The sequence below is a fragment of the Crotalus tigris genome, unplaced genomic scaffold (genome assembly GCF_016545835.1).
Source record: "Crotalus tigris isolate CLP2741 ecotype Arizona unplaced genomic scaffold, ASM1654583v1 scf7180000018287.699579, whole genome shotgun sequence".
NCBI classification, from domain to species: Eukaryota; Metazoa; Chordata; class Lepidosauria; order Squamata; family Viperidae; genus Crotalus; species Crotalus tigris.
This window is the reverse complement of record NW_024096924.1, coordinates 246,511-263,506: the sequence shown is the minus strand read 5'-3', so window position 1 is coordinate 263,506 and position 16,996 is coordinate 246,511. Positions and strand designations below refer to the sequence as shown.

Sequence of the window (16,996 nt, the reverse complement as noted above, 5' to 3'; positions counted from 1 at the left end):
AAATACCATTTGTTCAGTGCTGTCATAATTTTGAACAAACACTATATTGTGTAGCATTTTCCTAATAGTATTAACTGCAAGTTAACAAACTGGTTCTGTGACTTTCATTCTTGACTAGTATTCTCCTGTTGATTATATTGCTATCTGAAATTGACAAGACCTTAATCATTACACAATGATGGTTTTTGTTTCCTAACTGGTTCATAACTGGACCACACTAGGCAAACAGCTGGTGCTAGCACACTCCTGTCAATATGTATTCTCTATTGTCCACAAATTACTCACTTGTAATTTCTTCCTTTCCAGTGAATGTAAATACAAATATTAAAACTTTAGGTTGTTCTTCCCTTCTCCCCTCATATATCCTCCTCTTCAATTGTTTGTGTCCTCCTTTGCCTTATACCTTGTATTAGGTATAATAATGTGTCTTAGTATATGTATGTGTAAGAGCAGAAAAATTCTAAAACATATTCTTTATATTTCATATGAAAAAGAAATCACTATCCATTAATCCTTCTTCCTTTTCAATATATATAAATACAACATTTGTGTCACAGGAGTTAATATGATCTGAGATAATTAACTTAATTGAGCAAGTAATAATGTTCTTCTGGTGAATAGCAAAAGTTCAAAGCTAGCTCTGGATAATTTTGAAACAAAGTCAAAGGCATTTCTCATTACACTTATGAGAAAATGTTAGAATAATGTCCTCTCACATTGGCTTTTGATTCCTATTGTTATTATAAGTGGAAATAACCAGAGTGCTCCCTGATAAATGAGACAGTTATTGATAGACTAGAATCCTTGATTCATTTTTGTAAATACAAGAATAATAAAAAGTTTAGTTATGATAATGATTGGGAAATGAAAAGGTTTATTTGAAATAATTAAATAAAATTAGTTGGAAATAATACCTTCCTTGACTGTGGAGTCTCTGGTGCTTTCTGAATTTGGTGGTTTTCTTGCAGACATTTAATTAGCAAAGTAAGTAATAACATCAGTGCTAAAGGAGGTGGGGCTTGCTTTCATTTTAAATATTAGTGGCTTACCCTGTCAGTATTATTTGGAATGATTTTAGTGATTCCTTGATTAGGCTGTTGTTTACCTGCTAGCTTGCTTGTCTGCATTGGTAGTCCCTTGATTGGAGTATTGTTTACTTGATTGCCTCACAGTTCAACCCTGACCTATAAATATTCTCTTCTATAAATATTCTCTTCTATACTCTATACTGGCTGAGGCTGATGGAATTTGAAGTACAATATATCTATAAATCATCAGATTGTGGAAGGCTTATTTTTGAAAAATTGAAAGAAATAATACACTAAGCATTAATAGAAATTAAAGGAAAGTAGTAATATAGATAGAATTGTGTGTGTGTATAAATATGATTTTATTTTTGTACCTTTCCTCTATATCATAACTTAGAACTGAATAACATATACTCTTCCAGATGTTGTTCAACCAAATAACCATTCTCCACTAGCTAGCAAGTTTAATGATGATCAATGGTGGAAGCTGCCATCAAACATCTGGCTATCTACCTACCCAATCTATTAAGTATATAATTTTGTAGTTTGATTAGATAAGATTTAGAATGGGCAAAAATCTGTATCTTCCACTGCTATCTTATCTCAAAAGTGCTTTTCCAAAAGGCATCTGGACTTTATTTTTTCTTTGAAAATGTTTTGTTTCTCATTCAAGAAGCTTCTTCAGCTCTGAAAAACAAAGCCCAGTTGCCTTTTGAAAAAGCACTTTTGGGACAACCATGACCTGGATGACTGAGAATCTCCATAGACACTGCTGTCTTAGTTTTACTGTAGATTATGTTAATCTAATGCTGTTTCAGCAATGCTTTTATATCCTTATAAAATGTCCTAGTTTCTTCAGGATATGTTGAACTTCATCTACTCTAATCCTTAGCCAGCAAAACCATTTGATTATGGGCGTTAAAGTGGAATGTGTCTTACAGCATTTTCTGTAACAAATGCTTGAAGTATATCCTTGAAGTGCTTCCATTTTGAAGAGTACATTTTTCTCAGTCATTACACCTTAGTTGTACATTTCAGTTGTGCTGAGAAAATTTTTCTCCATAACATAAGTATTCTCAAAGTTTTTGGTCTTTGTGTTATATAAATCACTTATAATGTACTTATCTTTTTGTTTCTCCAAAATGTCATATATTAAAGAAAAAAAGAGAAACACAAACTGAGGTTATAGGCAATGCACTCAGAATTTTGGTTGTGATATTTTCAGTACCCCAATATATATATATACCTGGAAAAAACCACCAGATCCAAAATAAAAGCCTCCCCCATTAGCGAAGAGATCCAGCAAAGAATCATTCCCAGAGAGAAATCATCCAGATGCCCCAAACTCTATGGTCTCCCCAAAATACACAAAGAAGGAACCCCACTCAGACCTATAGTCAGCTCCATAGGCTCACCTCTACAAAACCTAGCCAAATTTCTCGCCAAACAATTACAGCCCTATGCAGAATCCATCACTCACACGTAAAAAACTCATTCCAGTTTATAGAGATCATAAAGAAACAAAACTTACAGCCCAGTGACCTACTAGTGAGCTTCGATGTCATATCCCTCTTCACCCAAGTGCCTATCAAAGAAGCCTTGACAGCTATTCAAAACAAATATAACCCCCCAAAACACATCTTAGATCTGACCAACCACTGCCTATCCAACACATACTTCATCTATAATGGACAAAAATACAAACAAATAGAAGGAGCACCCATGGGATCACCCCTCTCACCTGTCATTGCCAACCTCTACATGGAACACTTCGAAACCCAAGCTCTAGAAAAATCGGATCACAAACGCAAACTCTGGCTCTGATACGTAGATGACACCTTCATCATCTGGCCACATGGGAAATAAAAACTGGACAACTTCCTCACACACCTCAACAGCCTACACCCCAAAATACAGTTCACCATGGAAACAGAAGGTAACAACCAACTTCCCTTCTTGGATGTCTTAGTCTACAAGAAATCCAATGGCTCCCTAGGACACACCATCTACCAGAAGAAAACACACACAAACCGCTATCTGCACGCTCTCTCACACCACCACCCAGCACAGATCAACTCTGTAGCCAAGACACTCATCTCCAGAACAAAACGCTTAGCTGACGAACAACACCTAAAACCCGAACTACACACTCTCACCAATGTACTAACATCCAATGGATTCCATAGAAATAAGATTACAAACCTAATCCAAAAAGAAACCCCCACTAAATCCAAGACAAAGAACAAGAAAACGGCAAAGCCCTCCTCCCATACATAAAAGGCACCACAGACAGAATCAGTAAGATCCTCCATAAACACAACATCAAAACAGCATTCTGCACAAAACAGAAAAATATCCACCATCCTTAGAAACCCCAAAGATAAAATTGAATTAGAAAATCAAGGAGTATACGAAATCCCATGCACCACTTGTCCCACCACATACATTGGACAAACCAACAGAAGAATAAGTGCACGCATTGAAGAACATAAGAACTCAGTCAAAAAAGAGGAACCAACATCTTCCCTGGTCCAACACCTTAAAGCCACAGGACATGAAATTGACTTTAAAAATACCAGAACCATTGCCAAAAGTGAACATTTTAATAACAGAATAATCAGAGAAGCCATCGAGATAGAAAAACGCCCACACAGCATGAACAAGCGAGATGATACCTCCCGCCTACCAGCCATTTGGAAAGCCGCCCTTATTGACAAACGACTCCCTAACACAAAAAATGATACCAGACCCACACTCACAAAAACCACACAGGAGGTCACCACCACACATCCACGCAAAAAAACAAACCCAAAGCCACACCGATGACGAGGCACGACCACAAACCAGAAGCCAGACCACAGCTGCATCATTAGCCACTTTAAACCCCTCCAATCCATACATGAAGCAAACTGACACCCTCCATGAAGATGAGGCACGACCACGAACGCGAAGCCAAAAAATAGCAAGGCAGCCCAAAATCTTAAACCCCTCTGCAACTCAGACTAACCTGAGCACAACCAAACAGAACACTCCCCCAGCCAATCAGAGCACAGCCAAGCCCCTAACCATTCAGAACACACCTCCACCCAATCAGAACACAGCCAAGCTCCCACCCAATCAGTTCATACCCCACTGGCAGTTAAAAGGAAGAAACAGCTAAGACCACACATTGCTGCTCAAAGCACGAAGCTGAAAACACCAGCCTGAAGATGACGAATGGGACTTCATCGAAACGTGGCCAAGACACTTCCAATTTTACACGGGAGAAAACCCGAACAACCAAAGACCTACATACAAATACCCGCGAAAACCTCAGAAAACAAATATATATATATATATATATATATATATATATATATATATATATATATATATATAAATAAATAAATAAAATTACATTAAAAATTGAAGAATAGCGATTCCTGGGTACATACATTTCAGTAAAAAAGGAAGCAATCACCAGGAAATAAAACACCAAGGTTTTAATAAATAAAATCAAGCTTTCGATGGCTAACATCTGCCATCATCGTCAGGATACAAGCCAGCTAGTGAGGAAACCTGCTTATCAGCATAGCTACACCTAAACTCTACGCATGGATCTTGTAACAGGTCCAAGCCAACTAATCCTTACTTCACTTACAGCCTTCAGTGATTCTTTCTTTTAGCTCTTACTTACATCTACCTAGCTTTCAATGGCTAGCACCTGCCATCATTGTCAGAATACAAGCTAGCTAGTGAGGAAACCTATGCTTATAAGCCTAATAGCCATACTATACTGGCTGAGGCTGATGGAAGTACAATATATCAGATTGTGGAAGGCTTAAGTATTAATAGAAATTAAAGGAAAGTAGTAATATAGATAGAATTGTGTCTGTGTATAAACATATGTATATAGTAGTATTCAAGAATTATATAGCTAGTCTAATCTGTACCTCTTGGAGTTAAAGATGGTGTTGATTAACATTTTATAAAAACACTTTAACTGTAATTATGTTCTTACCACATTCAAAACAAACAAGGTTTGACCTGTTGAGAGACTGATTAGCTGACAAGAGCTTAATCTGTATGTTTAAAAATACAATTTGACATTTTATTAATACAGCTTTTGAGAAGGGAGTTATCTTTTAATGAGAAGCTAATTGGTTTTATTGCTTTTTGTGTATAGAATGTCTAAATTGGAGGGATTAAATAATGTTAACTGTCAGCTAAAATTTTCTTTCTACCTTGGGTTTAACCTTGTGTTGCAGGATTTTTGTCCTTTGTATTATTGACATAAATGTGTCATGCCTGATTGTCACAGCATTTAATGATTTCATATAGTAATGTTTCTAATAGCTTAAATAAACCTCTGAAAATACTACCTCCTTATCTTTCCACCTATTGCTTCTGAAAATATCTCTTGGAAAGCGGAAGTCAAATCTCAAGGGGTTTCCTGACATCTTTCTGCCCTAATTTTCCATATGCATTTAATCAAGGAATTCAATCAGGATGGAAAGGGATTAACACCAGGTAGAACTATGTTAGTGGAAAGTAAGGAGCTCTTGAATCTTCTTAGTAGCCAGGCTGAGCTAGTAAAAGAAGAGACAGTTACTTCTCCCCCAATAAAAAATAGGATAGAATAATTTCTTTCTTCTCAAGATACAGAATAAACCATTAGGGAAAAAAGTAAAAAAAGAAAAAAGAAAGAAAGACATTTGTGCAATTAGCAAATATAATTGCATTTCAGTTTATTTTGTACCTACTTAAAAATCTACATATATAAATAAATAAAGTCCATAAATAAAGTCTATTTCCAATATAAAGCAGGCACTAAAGATCACTCCTAAATCCTTTTGTATTTTTGCTACTCAACTATTCATGAGGAATATTAGTTAACTTTGCATTTAAATAGTAATGTAATTCAAATTTGGGATATGCACTCATCATAACCTACAATGTGTTTGAATAATAGACACTATAATATTAGCAACAATTTGCTCGATTGTTATTCTAAATTTGACCCTCATGGCTTCTAAATTTTGGATATATATTCACACTATATTATGAAATAATACACTTGCAATTCATTTTATTGTGAGTGAAAAATAAAAGTAACATAGTAAATGACATTCAACTGCCGTAGAAGTGATTAGATACAATGTAATTATTTCAACAAAAAAGAAAAAAAACTCTTCTCCGTTTTCAGAATCAAAGAGATTTTAGGAATTGCCTTCAGTCAATATATCCTAACTTATCTAATGCTAACTATTTATTAAATATATATGCCTACTTTTTAGGCATATAGATACAAATATTCTCTGGCTGGCTTACCAATTCCCCCCCCCAAAAAAAATCAAATTATAATGCAATCATTGAAAATAAAATAATACAGGTAGCCCTCAACTTATAGTATTCATTTAAAAACTGTTCAAAGTTACAACAGCACTGAAAAAAAATGGCCTCTGATCAGTCCATGCATTTAATAACTGTCACAGCATCCTCCAAATCACATGATCAAAAGTCAGGTGTTCAGGACCTGGCATGTGTTACAATGGTTGCAGCATCTTGGAGCCATATGATCATTATTTGCAACTTTCCCAGCTAGCTTATGACAAACCAAATCATGTAGGAAGCCATATTTGCTTAACAACAGTACTGATTTGCTTAATAACCATGGCAAAAAGATCATAAAATTGGGCACAACTCACTTAATAGCTACCTCGCTTAGCAGTAGAAATTATGGTCTCAATAGTGAGTCAAGGACTATTTGCAATAATAGAACTTTGTGAATTGTGGAGCTAGGTGAAACCAGTAATTCAACCACAGCTGGAATTTCATATATTGTACATCTTTGATTTATAGGATGACAGCAGTGCTAATTTTCCAAGATTCAATACTTACTTTACCTCATTGCCTAGGAAGGAAACAAGTAAAGCCTTCCTTTTAAAAAATAAAATAAAAAATAAACTACTCCTGAACTTAGAAATTTTAAAGTAATACTTAATAATAAATTCATATAATTTAAGGCTGTAGCTTCCTATTCAGTTCTGATCTTGTTTATAATTGCAATATTTTCTTGTACTCCCTCCTTTGCTTTTTTCTAAATAGAGGTGTATAGTTTTTTTAAACTTTATGTGATTTGTTTCATATATAATCTGAAGATATTCAATAAATTGAGTTAAACAAAAGAATGTTTTATAAATGCATTATTTTCTTACTTCTTGACCTCATTCTTTTAAATGTTCTAAATAAAATGCAGTAATCACACCGAAAGCAATCACTGTTAAAATCAATAGAATTGGAGATAATTAGGACTTTTGTAAATCTAATTGCAGTTCAGTCTGAATTTAGTTATATGAAACTGAGTCAGTGCTTGTTATTACTACTGTATTAACAATAGCTTATTAGAAAAGCAAGTGAATTTGTCATATAGAGAAGGCTTGGGAATTCATAAACAATGCCCCAGATAATCTCTGATGTGATGCACATAGGTGTACATATGCTTCAGTTTAAATGTATACTAGAGAAGACTGATTAAAAATTCAAACCTAAGCATACGATTGAAAGTGCATTTGTCAATGGATTGATCTTTCTTGAAATTGGCAGATCTGCATTCTTTTTAATTCAGTTTGACCTCTCAGGTATTCAGTCACTGATCATAGAAATAAAATAAAATTAAAAGATTACTTAAGGTAAATAAAACAAAATGGTATACAGCAGAGAAAGATATGTTGAACTTGGCTAGCCCAGGTAAAACTTTCTTCATTTAGATAAATACTTTGAACATTGAGGCTATTATCACTAAGACTTTAGTGAAGAGACCATCATAAATCAGATAAAATCAGATAAAACATCAGAGTAACTTTTCAGCAGAATACATTACCATCATCCATGGTATTTTTCTTGATTGCCAAAAAGCGATATAAGTATGGAACACTATTGTATTGTTCTCATCCTACCAAAAATAAAATGAAATTAATTCAGAAACATATGATTATCTGTTCTGGCCATAATCCTGTCAGCTGAAGGTCTATGACTTCAGTGTCCTCCTAGACTTATGGCTCTTGCAGATTGAGATTCGTGGCAGATTTCACGCATCTTTGACTGCTGCACTTCTTGGGCTGTACCTTATATGCCCTGGCAACAATAACTCATGCCTCATCACCATTGTATTAGAATATAGTTGATATGAAACTGCCTTCAATAGTTACCCAGAAACACAGTTGGTGCAAAATGCACTAAGCCATGGGTTTGTGGCTTCTAATTTGAAGCTGAATCTCATTGGTTTATATTCAAAATATTGAATGAACCTGAATCCAATTGCTTTCAGCAGATATATTTAAATATGATTTTATCACTAAATTTTAATTCAGCCAATTGAAAGGGAAGATTTGAATTGTGGTAAGGATAAATGGATTTCTTGGAACAATACCAATCATGACTCTCTCTTGGTTTTATGATTAAGAAATAGATTTGGTTGAGAAAATCTACTATGATAAATCATATTAATACCAACAAATGCTTTGTCTCCTAGTTAAAAAAGAGCTTTAACTAGGTTTAACAAAGCATCTTTCAAAAAATATGTAACAATTGTATTTGTTAAAACAGAATGCAGAAATAATTAATTTTGGAAAAGTGGGTTTGATCAGGACTTGATGGAAAATTTCTCTCCTGCTTACTAAAATACAATATATCTCAAAGTTTTGTCAAAATAATTTCATATATATTATACCTGGGTTATAGGAAATGATATTTCTTGCAATATATACCACAAATATATACAGGCTGCATGTTCTACTTTAGCAACAGAAGGTGGTTGTTGTTCACATAGTCTAATGAATATGTCTCCATCTGAGAACATAATGTTGATTATGCTGAAAGACAGAAGATGTTTCTTGCATGAGAAAGACCTATGAAATGTGGTTTCTTCTTTTGCCAAAATCTGAAGCAGGTTTTCTTTTTATTGTCCTTTTGTCTTACCACTTTTTCTCTTCCTTTCTTGCCATTGCCTTCATTCTTATTATATTGTTCAGTATAAAAAATGCCAACCTTTTAGTTTATAGGTCTTTATCAGCCTGTTTACAAATTTTAACAACTCTTTTCTGTTGAATAAATTAGACCATAGAAGACTAGGAGTTCACACAACACCTTATTTTGAGATTTTTTTCCAAGAACGCTTTTTCAAATAGCACTGTATTATTTTAAATATTTGCAAAACAATTGGCTTTGTCTATAATTCTTCATATTACTTAAAGAGGTTGAATCATAAGTACTTTGAAAATTAAAATGCTTAAATTTAATAATGTATTAATAATAAATTATTACTATTTTATTGTTAATAATAAGTAATTTAAATATACTATTTAGAAATTTGAATACCTAAACAAAATATTAAAGGTTTGCATAGCAATATCCTATTTTTTAATGTTTGCAATATTTAATGGTATTCTTTACAAATATGTAAAAGTATATCAAATTTTAGAAATAAGAGAGATATCTAAGCAGTAATTATTTTTGTTGTGATGGTTCTTGAGAGGGAGGGATGGGAATTTTTACATGCCATGACTCAGCTATTGGTCTGCTGCTTTGCTGTTGTTACAAATACTGAAAAACATGGATTCTAGATTGGAACTGAATTGTATTGTGAATCTTTTATATTTTGTGGGGGTGCAATTTTTATGCAGAGTTTCCCTGTGATCTGAACTTATTTCAAGGATTTATCCAGGATTAAAAAGGCATTTGGGGTTCACAACTGGATTCATCAATTACACTTCTTTTCCTGTTGACTTTAATAAGGATATAACAAAAAAAGAGAAAAACACAGTTGATGAAATCATCAGAAAAAGTGCTGTGCTGAAAATTGCCTTACAATTTGTCAAAAGCTTTCTTCCCAGAGCAAGCTTCTATTTTTGATCTTATGCTCAGAATGCTTGACAATTTCTTTTTAATCTCTCTTGCAGGTGTTCTGTGCTACTGAAGGTGATAGGGCTGTTACTGTTGAGTTTGTTTTCTTAATCTTTTCAAACTGTAACACTTCCCTTGCTCCCTCACCTTGCCCCCTCACTTCCCTGTTTGGGTGGGGAGACATAAGAATTCTCTCATAATATTTAAAATTTAAATGAAACATAAAAAGATCAAGAACTGTAGAAAGATAATTTACTGTACTCCTTGGATACTAAATAATAGCCAAATAACTGCAGCTATCCATTAAAATTTCTGCCAAATTTTCTTCTCTTTTGAAATTTGGAAATTGTTGGGAATACAAATAACTTATCAAATTTAATGAATAATATTAGGAAAACAATGAGGGAGGCAGAGGGAAGGAGGAAAGAAGGAAAGAGAAAGAGAGAGAAAGAGAGAGAGAGAGAGAAGGAAGATAATTTTCTCTACCTCTTCTCCTGGTGAGACATAGTTTATTTTTGTTTTCAATAACTATTAAAATGGTCTTTCGTTTTGAGCCAAAGCAGGTTTTTTTTTTTTTTTTTTTGAGCCAAAGCATCCAAAAGCTCCTATGGCATCTTTCCAAAAGCAAAAAGTAATAAGCCAAGCCTATGCAATATGTCACTTGAATGCTAAGATTAATAATAGTAATTGCACCTTAATGCTAAGCGTTAGTATTTGAGTACATATAAATGTACTCTTTAGACTATGCTGTGCCAAACATGTTGTTGGTGCTCCACATGCAATAATGAATGTCTGGTCTGCATTTAAAGGTTAATGACAATGTGTGTGAGATACTGTACACAGATAGATAGATAGATAGATAGATAGATAGATAGATGGATGGATGGATGGATGGATGGATGGATGGATGGATGGATGGATGGATGGATGGATGGATAGATAGATAGATAGATAGATAGATAGATAGATAAATAGATAGATAATAAACAAATAAATAAATATTGTATTCTGAGAAACCATTTAATTTCCTGTTCAGTTATACCTTCTCATTTTGTACTTGGGTATACTGAAGAGCCTAAACTATTAGTGAACATATCTGATTGGATATTTAATGCAGATTGTTTCTTTGACTTTAGAAATGAGCATTCTGTCACAGAACTCTATTTACAATTTTAAGTGTGCCCTTCATATATGGAGGAAACCATCCCTATAATAAAATAAGTTTAAACATAAAGAATCTGAGAACAGTTGTGAGTTCTCTCTCTCTCCCTCTCCCTCTCTCTCTCTCTCCCTCCCCCCCCTCTCTCTCATAGATAGATAGATAGATAGATAGATAGATAGATAGATAGATAGATAGATAGATAGATAACCTTTATTGTCATTTTTTACTGTGGGCACATTGGCACATATTAAAAAAGAAATTTTGTTGCTTGATCTCAAAACTGTGCATATTCTATTGACAAGTAAGAGATTATGATCCTAAACTAGAATATTTGCACATAATATCTGGAACTGCAGACTGCAACAAATTCCAGACTATGTTATGGTTGAAGTTGTGTTCCATTTGGTTATTGTGTGAATTAGGCATGATGAAGAAGCAGATTACAAGCAAGGTTAAATTAAGTGTGTGAGAAATGCCAAATGCTTTAACTGTCTCAATAGGAATACTCCTTGTGCCCATGGTATTTGCGTACACACAAGCAAGTCAAGGTTGGATGTTCAAAAGATGCAGATTACCCCAAACTGTGTCTATCTGATGCACAAACAAGATATGCATATTATAATACCTTCATAAAGGTCTGACTTACTCCAGCCCTTGAGCATGTAATAAAAACATAAAATATGATTTTCCCAAATATGCTTTTTTCAGGAGGCAACTAGACTTTCTTGTGTTTCTTTTGAAGACATTTCCTTTCTCATCCAAGAAGCTTCTTCCACTCTGACTAGATGGTGGGAAGTGGAAGGATTTATGTTGCTTGCAGATAGATGGTCATTTGCAGTCCTTTAGAGCAGGGGTGTCAAATTCGCAATGTCATATGACATGTCGCAACATATCACGACTTTTTTTCCATTGCCGGCAGTGGGGTGGGTGCAGTTTCAGTATGATGCATCTGGCCCATGGGGTGGCAGTTTGATACCCTTACTTTAGACATTTTGAAGTTTACCTGTGTCCCCAGGGTCACCTGAGTAGTGCAAATGTGTGTGGAAGCCTTCTTGGCTGCAGGATGTTTTCTGCCCTGTGTCCCTTCACTGGCCCTTCACCTGTGCCTGTTTTCAACAGTGAAGGTGAAGCAAAATGTTTTCCACTTATTGCTAGAGTGATAGGAGATAACCTTTCTCAACATTAGGTCCATTTTATTTTAGATTTACAAGTTATTCTTACATAAGAGGAAAATTCCTAAAGAGCATCTCTTTGCCCCAGCAATCGAAATACAACTTAAATATAGTTTAGACATTAATTAGGCCTTCTCCTCCTTCAATACCAACACCACTGAAAAAAGTGACAGTTTTCAGACTTAGAACCATTGCAGGATCCCATGGTCACATGATCAAAATTCAGATACTTGGCAACTGACTCATTTATGTTGGTTACAGTGTCTCAGGGTTATGTGATCATCTCTCTTATGATCTTCCCACAAGTAAAGTCACTGGAGAAGCCAGATTCACTTAACAATCATTTTACTAACTTAACTACGATGGCAAAAAGGATTGTAAAATGGCGTAAAATTTACTTAACAACTGTCTTGCGTAGCAACAGAAATTTGGAGCTCAGTTCTGGTCGTAAGTCAGGGATTACCTATGTGCTTCATTCCTAATGTTTTGAATGGCATAATGCTTCATTTTCTTACTACTTTTTCCTATATTCATATTACCTTTGGCATTTGTTAGAATGATACAGGTACAGCAATTTTGCTTCATTTCTAAGCAACTTTTCCCTTGAGTCACAGAAAAGTTTTATTGGTACCCTTTAGTATGATTATGAAAATTAATGGCCTTACACTATCTTTTAATGCATAGGTATAAGAGGAAATAAACTCTGCATTACTCGTATTCAGTGCCAGCAAACTGAAAATATATTGGAGGTGTAAAAAAACCCTGAAGGTATTACTTGCTTTTACCATTTCATTCAGTTTATTGAAAGATCAGTACACATATTGTATTAGGAAGCCAATGAAACATGTATTTGGATATCTATGATTTTGCTTCAAAGTGCATGTCATAAATATCATTGTTTTCTCTATATCAAGTCATAGTTGTTCAAGTTAAAGAATGGAGAAGATCTGGATGAAGATCCCTATTTAAGCTATGAAATTCATCAGTTAATTGATCAGCCATTTCACATCCTAATCTTTCTCATATAACCAGTGAATTCATTGGAGAAAGGGCAAGATGAAATCTGATAAATAGTTTTTAATATAGGATGATATTAATATTGACTACTCTGAAGATCTTGGATGAGGTTAAGATACAAAAGATATGACATAATGATAATACCATATAAATACCATTTCTATGTTTCATGTTACTAATTGTCACAACAATTTTGAGAAGAGAAGCATTGGTAATTTTTAGGAGAGCAGATCATCTAGGCTAGTACCCCATTTGGAAATCTCCTGTTTAGAAATTAACGTTAATTTTAGCACTTAAAAATTAAGCCCTTATTTAGTATCAGCTACTAAATTTTAAAAGAAAAATTGTCCATGATATTAGCATTTTCGATGTGCATAGAAACCAACTTCCTAAGGCAATTAAGGAACTCTTTAAAATAGCAAACTAGCTGCTCTCTGCAAGGAACTCTCACTTATGATTAAACTACTTGTGATTATTAAATCCATGCAGAGTTGAACCCTATATCTGAAGAAATTTTCTGCAGGTGGAATATAATGGAATGAAAGAACTGTCTCTTTTGATTTCTTTATTTTTTTTTTAGGTATAATTATGGCCAAGTAGAGGAAATGTCTGTTTCAGCAAAAATATATATCTGTGGCTTTTGTGGTTCAAAATAAGAAACTGCACTTCTAATGTACCATCTGTTTTGACTTCCCAGTTGTTTTTTTCTTGAAATAGTAATGGAAGCCCTCATTCTGAGCTTTCCCTGTTTGACTTGGTCTATTACTGTCTAGGCAATGCCCCATCTTCTGGGATCTGTAGCTGCACTCCAATAGATTAAAATCTGCAATCTTATTTCAGTGACGTGAACCTTGTGAAAAAAAAAAGACTATAAAAAGGAAGGTGGATAAATGAAGGAAGTCTCTGTGGAAAAGCAAGAAGCATAGAAGATAGGGCAATGAACAATAATACAGTGTTTGTTCCTATGGGAAAAAAATAATTCCCAAATTATACCCATGAATGCTCCTTCTAGCAGAACTATCATTTTGGAGGTGACTTTCACACATTCCCACTGTGTCTCACCTACTCAAAACGCAAAAACATTTGCTAAAAAGAGATAGGGCCCCCTTATGGAACACTACATAGTGCACTATGGAGAGGGCAGAATAAGCCAAACATACGTTCTCCTCCCCTTTTTGATTAATGTAATCTTCTGCTGGACTCCATTCCATAAATGGAAGGGTCTCCATCTGCTCATGGGCAATTAATTAAACTCCAAGCCAGTTTTAGTAGGAAAAAATAAAAGTCTCAGCTAAGATAGCAAACTGTTAGAAAAATCAGCCAACTAAAAGGAGAGCTGATAATACTAGATTCAGATGGTCTTGAGATCACAATGATCTCAATCTGTGTTAATAATTTATAATGCACTGAGGCCTTTTTTAAAACATGATAGTCATAAATAGCCTCTGCAAAAAATCTTGCTTTAGAAGGCCATACTTTTAAGAATTCTATTTTAAAAGACAATATTTAAAATCATTGCTCCTTATGAATTAGGGCAACCATTTATTTTGCATGTACAGACTCATTCACTTTGACTACAAAAGTTTTAGGCTTCTTTTTTAAATACTTATTCTAAAGCATTGCAAAAGATGTTGCATAGAAAACATTCTTTAGCACTTTGAGGAAGGAAAGATATAGCTGTTTCATATTGTATTGAGGTAGTTAATATTTTGTTACACATAGTTGATCTATAAGGATAGTCTTAATGGAGATTAGACCAATTCATGTAGGATTGGGCTATCAAAGACTATATGTCAATTTCTGAATCTATTTAGGGCCATGGCTAAAATACCATGTTCAGGTAAGAGCAGTTGCCTCCTGTTCAGATTTATGATGTTTTCATTTGCTTCTAGCTGATAGTTATAAAACACAGATTTCTAGACTAAATAGGCCCCTTTTCAGCAGAGCTTTTATTATGTTCTTAATTATTTATTGATTATTGGGTTTGTTTATCTCCTCTTTACTACTTCATAAGTAACTAAAAGCAACAAATAATGACTTATACTCCTTCCTCTTATTTTCCTCAGCACAACAACCCTATGAAGTAGGTTGGGCTGAGTGAGAGTGACAGGTCCAAAGTTACCCAGCTGGCTTATACAGCGTATAAGCCAGTGGGTGGTTCTCAACCTTTTTAATGCCGCGACTCCCAACCGGTCGTAAGTCGAGGACTACTCAAGCAGTCGTAAGTCGAGGACTATTCAACTGGTGCAGCACCATTTGCAGAATGGGACTTTTGGCGGGCTCAGCAGGGCAGAGACAGCCTGGACAATTCCTATTGGCTTTTGAAAGCCAATAGAATTAGACTCTATTCAAGAGAGTCTATTCTATTGGCTTTCAAAAGCCAATAGAATAAAAGGGAGTAGCACAGCTAAGGAAAAGGGGAAAAAATGGCGGACTGAGTTGTTTGGCGACCCCCGTGAAATGGTCGTTCAACCCCAAATGCGGTCCCAGCCCACAGGTTGAGAACCACTGGTATAAGCAAAACCATGATGAGTTGCATAAAAATTATGTATCTATTTAAGGTTTGCCAGTAGAACAGGATAAATAATACTGCTTTCTGAGGGGTTTTTTTAAACGTTTTTTGCAAATTGTGTGCAGATAAAAGTGCAGATAAGCAGCCTTGCCAGCAGAATTCTTAAAAGTGAAAAAAATGTGAAAGATTAAAACAGTGTGAGAGGAATGTGCTTCTAATTAAGGTAATCATGTAAAGAAATGTAAGAAGTTAAATGAGATGCCTGCCTTGAAAGAATTAGATAGGTTATAAATAACTATTTGCTTCTGTGCTTTAAACAGTTTGTTTCCTTATTGATATTTATAGATTAGAGTGCTGTACAGATAATCCTCAATTTACGACCACAATTGAGCCTCACATTTGTGTTGATAAGTGAAACATTTTTAAAATAAGTTTTGCCTCATTTTACAATCTGGCTTGCTACAGTTGTTAAGTGAATCACTATAGTTATTAAGTTAGTAAAGTGGTTGTAAAGTGAATCTGGCTTCCCCATTGACCTTGCTTGTCAGAAGATTGCAAAAGGGGAACACATGACCCAAGACAATGTAACTGTCATAAATATGAATTAGTTGCGAAGCATTTGAATTTTGATCATGGGATCATGGGCTATTGCAATGGCCATAAGTGAAAAACAGGCTTAAATCACTTTTTTCAGTACTCTTGTAACTTTGAATGGTCACTAAAATAACTGTTGTTAAGTCAGTGAATGGGAAGGTTCTAGAAAAGTTTAAAATTTTCTATTCAGCAACAGGCTCACTGAGCATGTGCAAGAAAACCTGAGTACGTGCCTGGAACTAAGTAAAGAATGTCCGCATGTAGAGAACAAAAGAATACCCATATATGGTAAGGTAGGAGGTAAGATAGAATAATTGTGTCGTCTGATAGGTTTGTGACCTGCCACGTCAGGAATAGCTGACGTAGGTATAGGAGGAGATAGGGAGGGGTATAACTGCTGTTACGCTTCTGTAGGAGGTGTGGCTTTTCCCTGCAACTCTTGTGAGTACGGGTTAAGTTCCACCACGCTTTGCAAACCGTCTTTTCCTGCTAAACTTGATTTTTGATAATAAAAGAAACTTTATTCTGCTACTCCGAACCTCGTCTCTGAATTTCTTTCAAGGAATTCTCCAAACAAATTGGGGGCTCGACCGGGATCCAATCTGCGCTGGGACTCTGAGGGGTCCTC

The 16,996-nt window shown here is 34.8% G+C and overlaps 1 protein-coding gene across 7 annotated transcripts in view; it reads left to right on the top strand.

Moving 5' to 3' along the window:
- The window catches only part of LOC120310748 (partitioning defective 3 homolog), a 449,365-nt gene that overhangs the window by 324,766 nt on the left and 107,603 nt on the right, over positions 1-16,996 (top strand). The gene's annotated exons all lie outside the window — the stretch shown is intronic.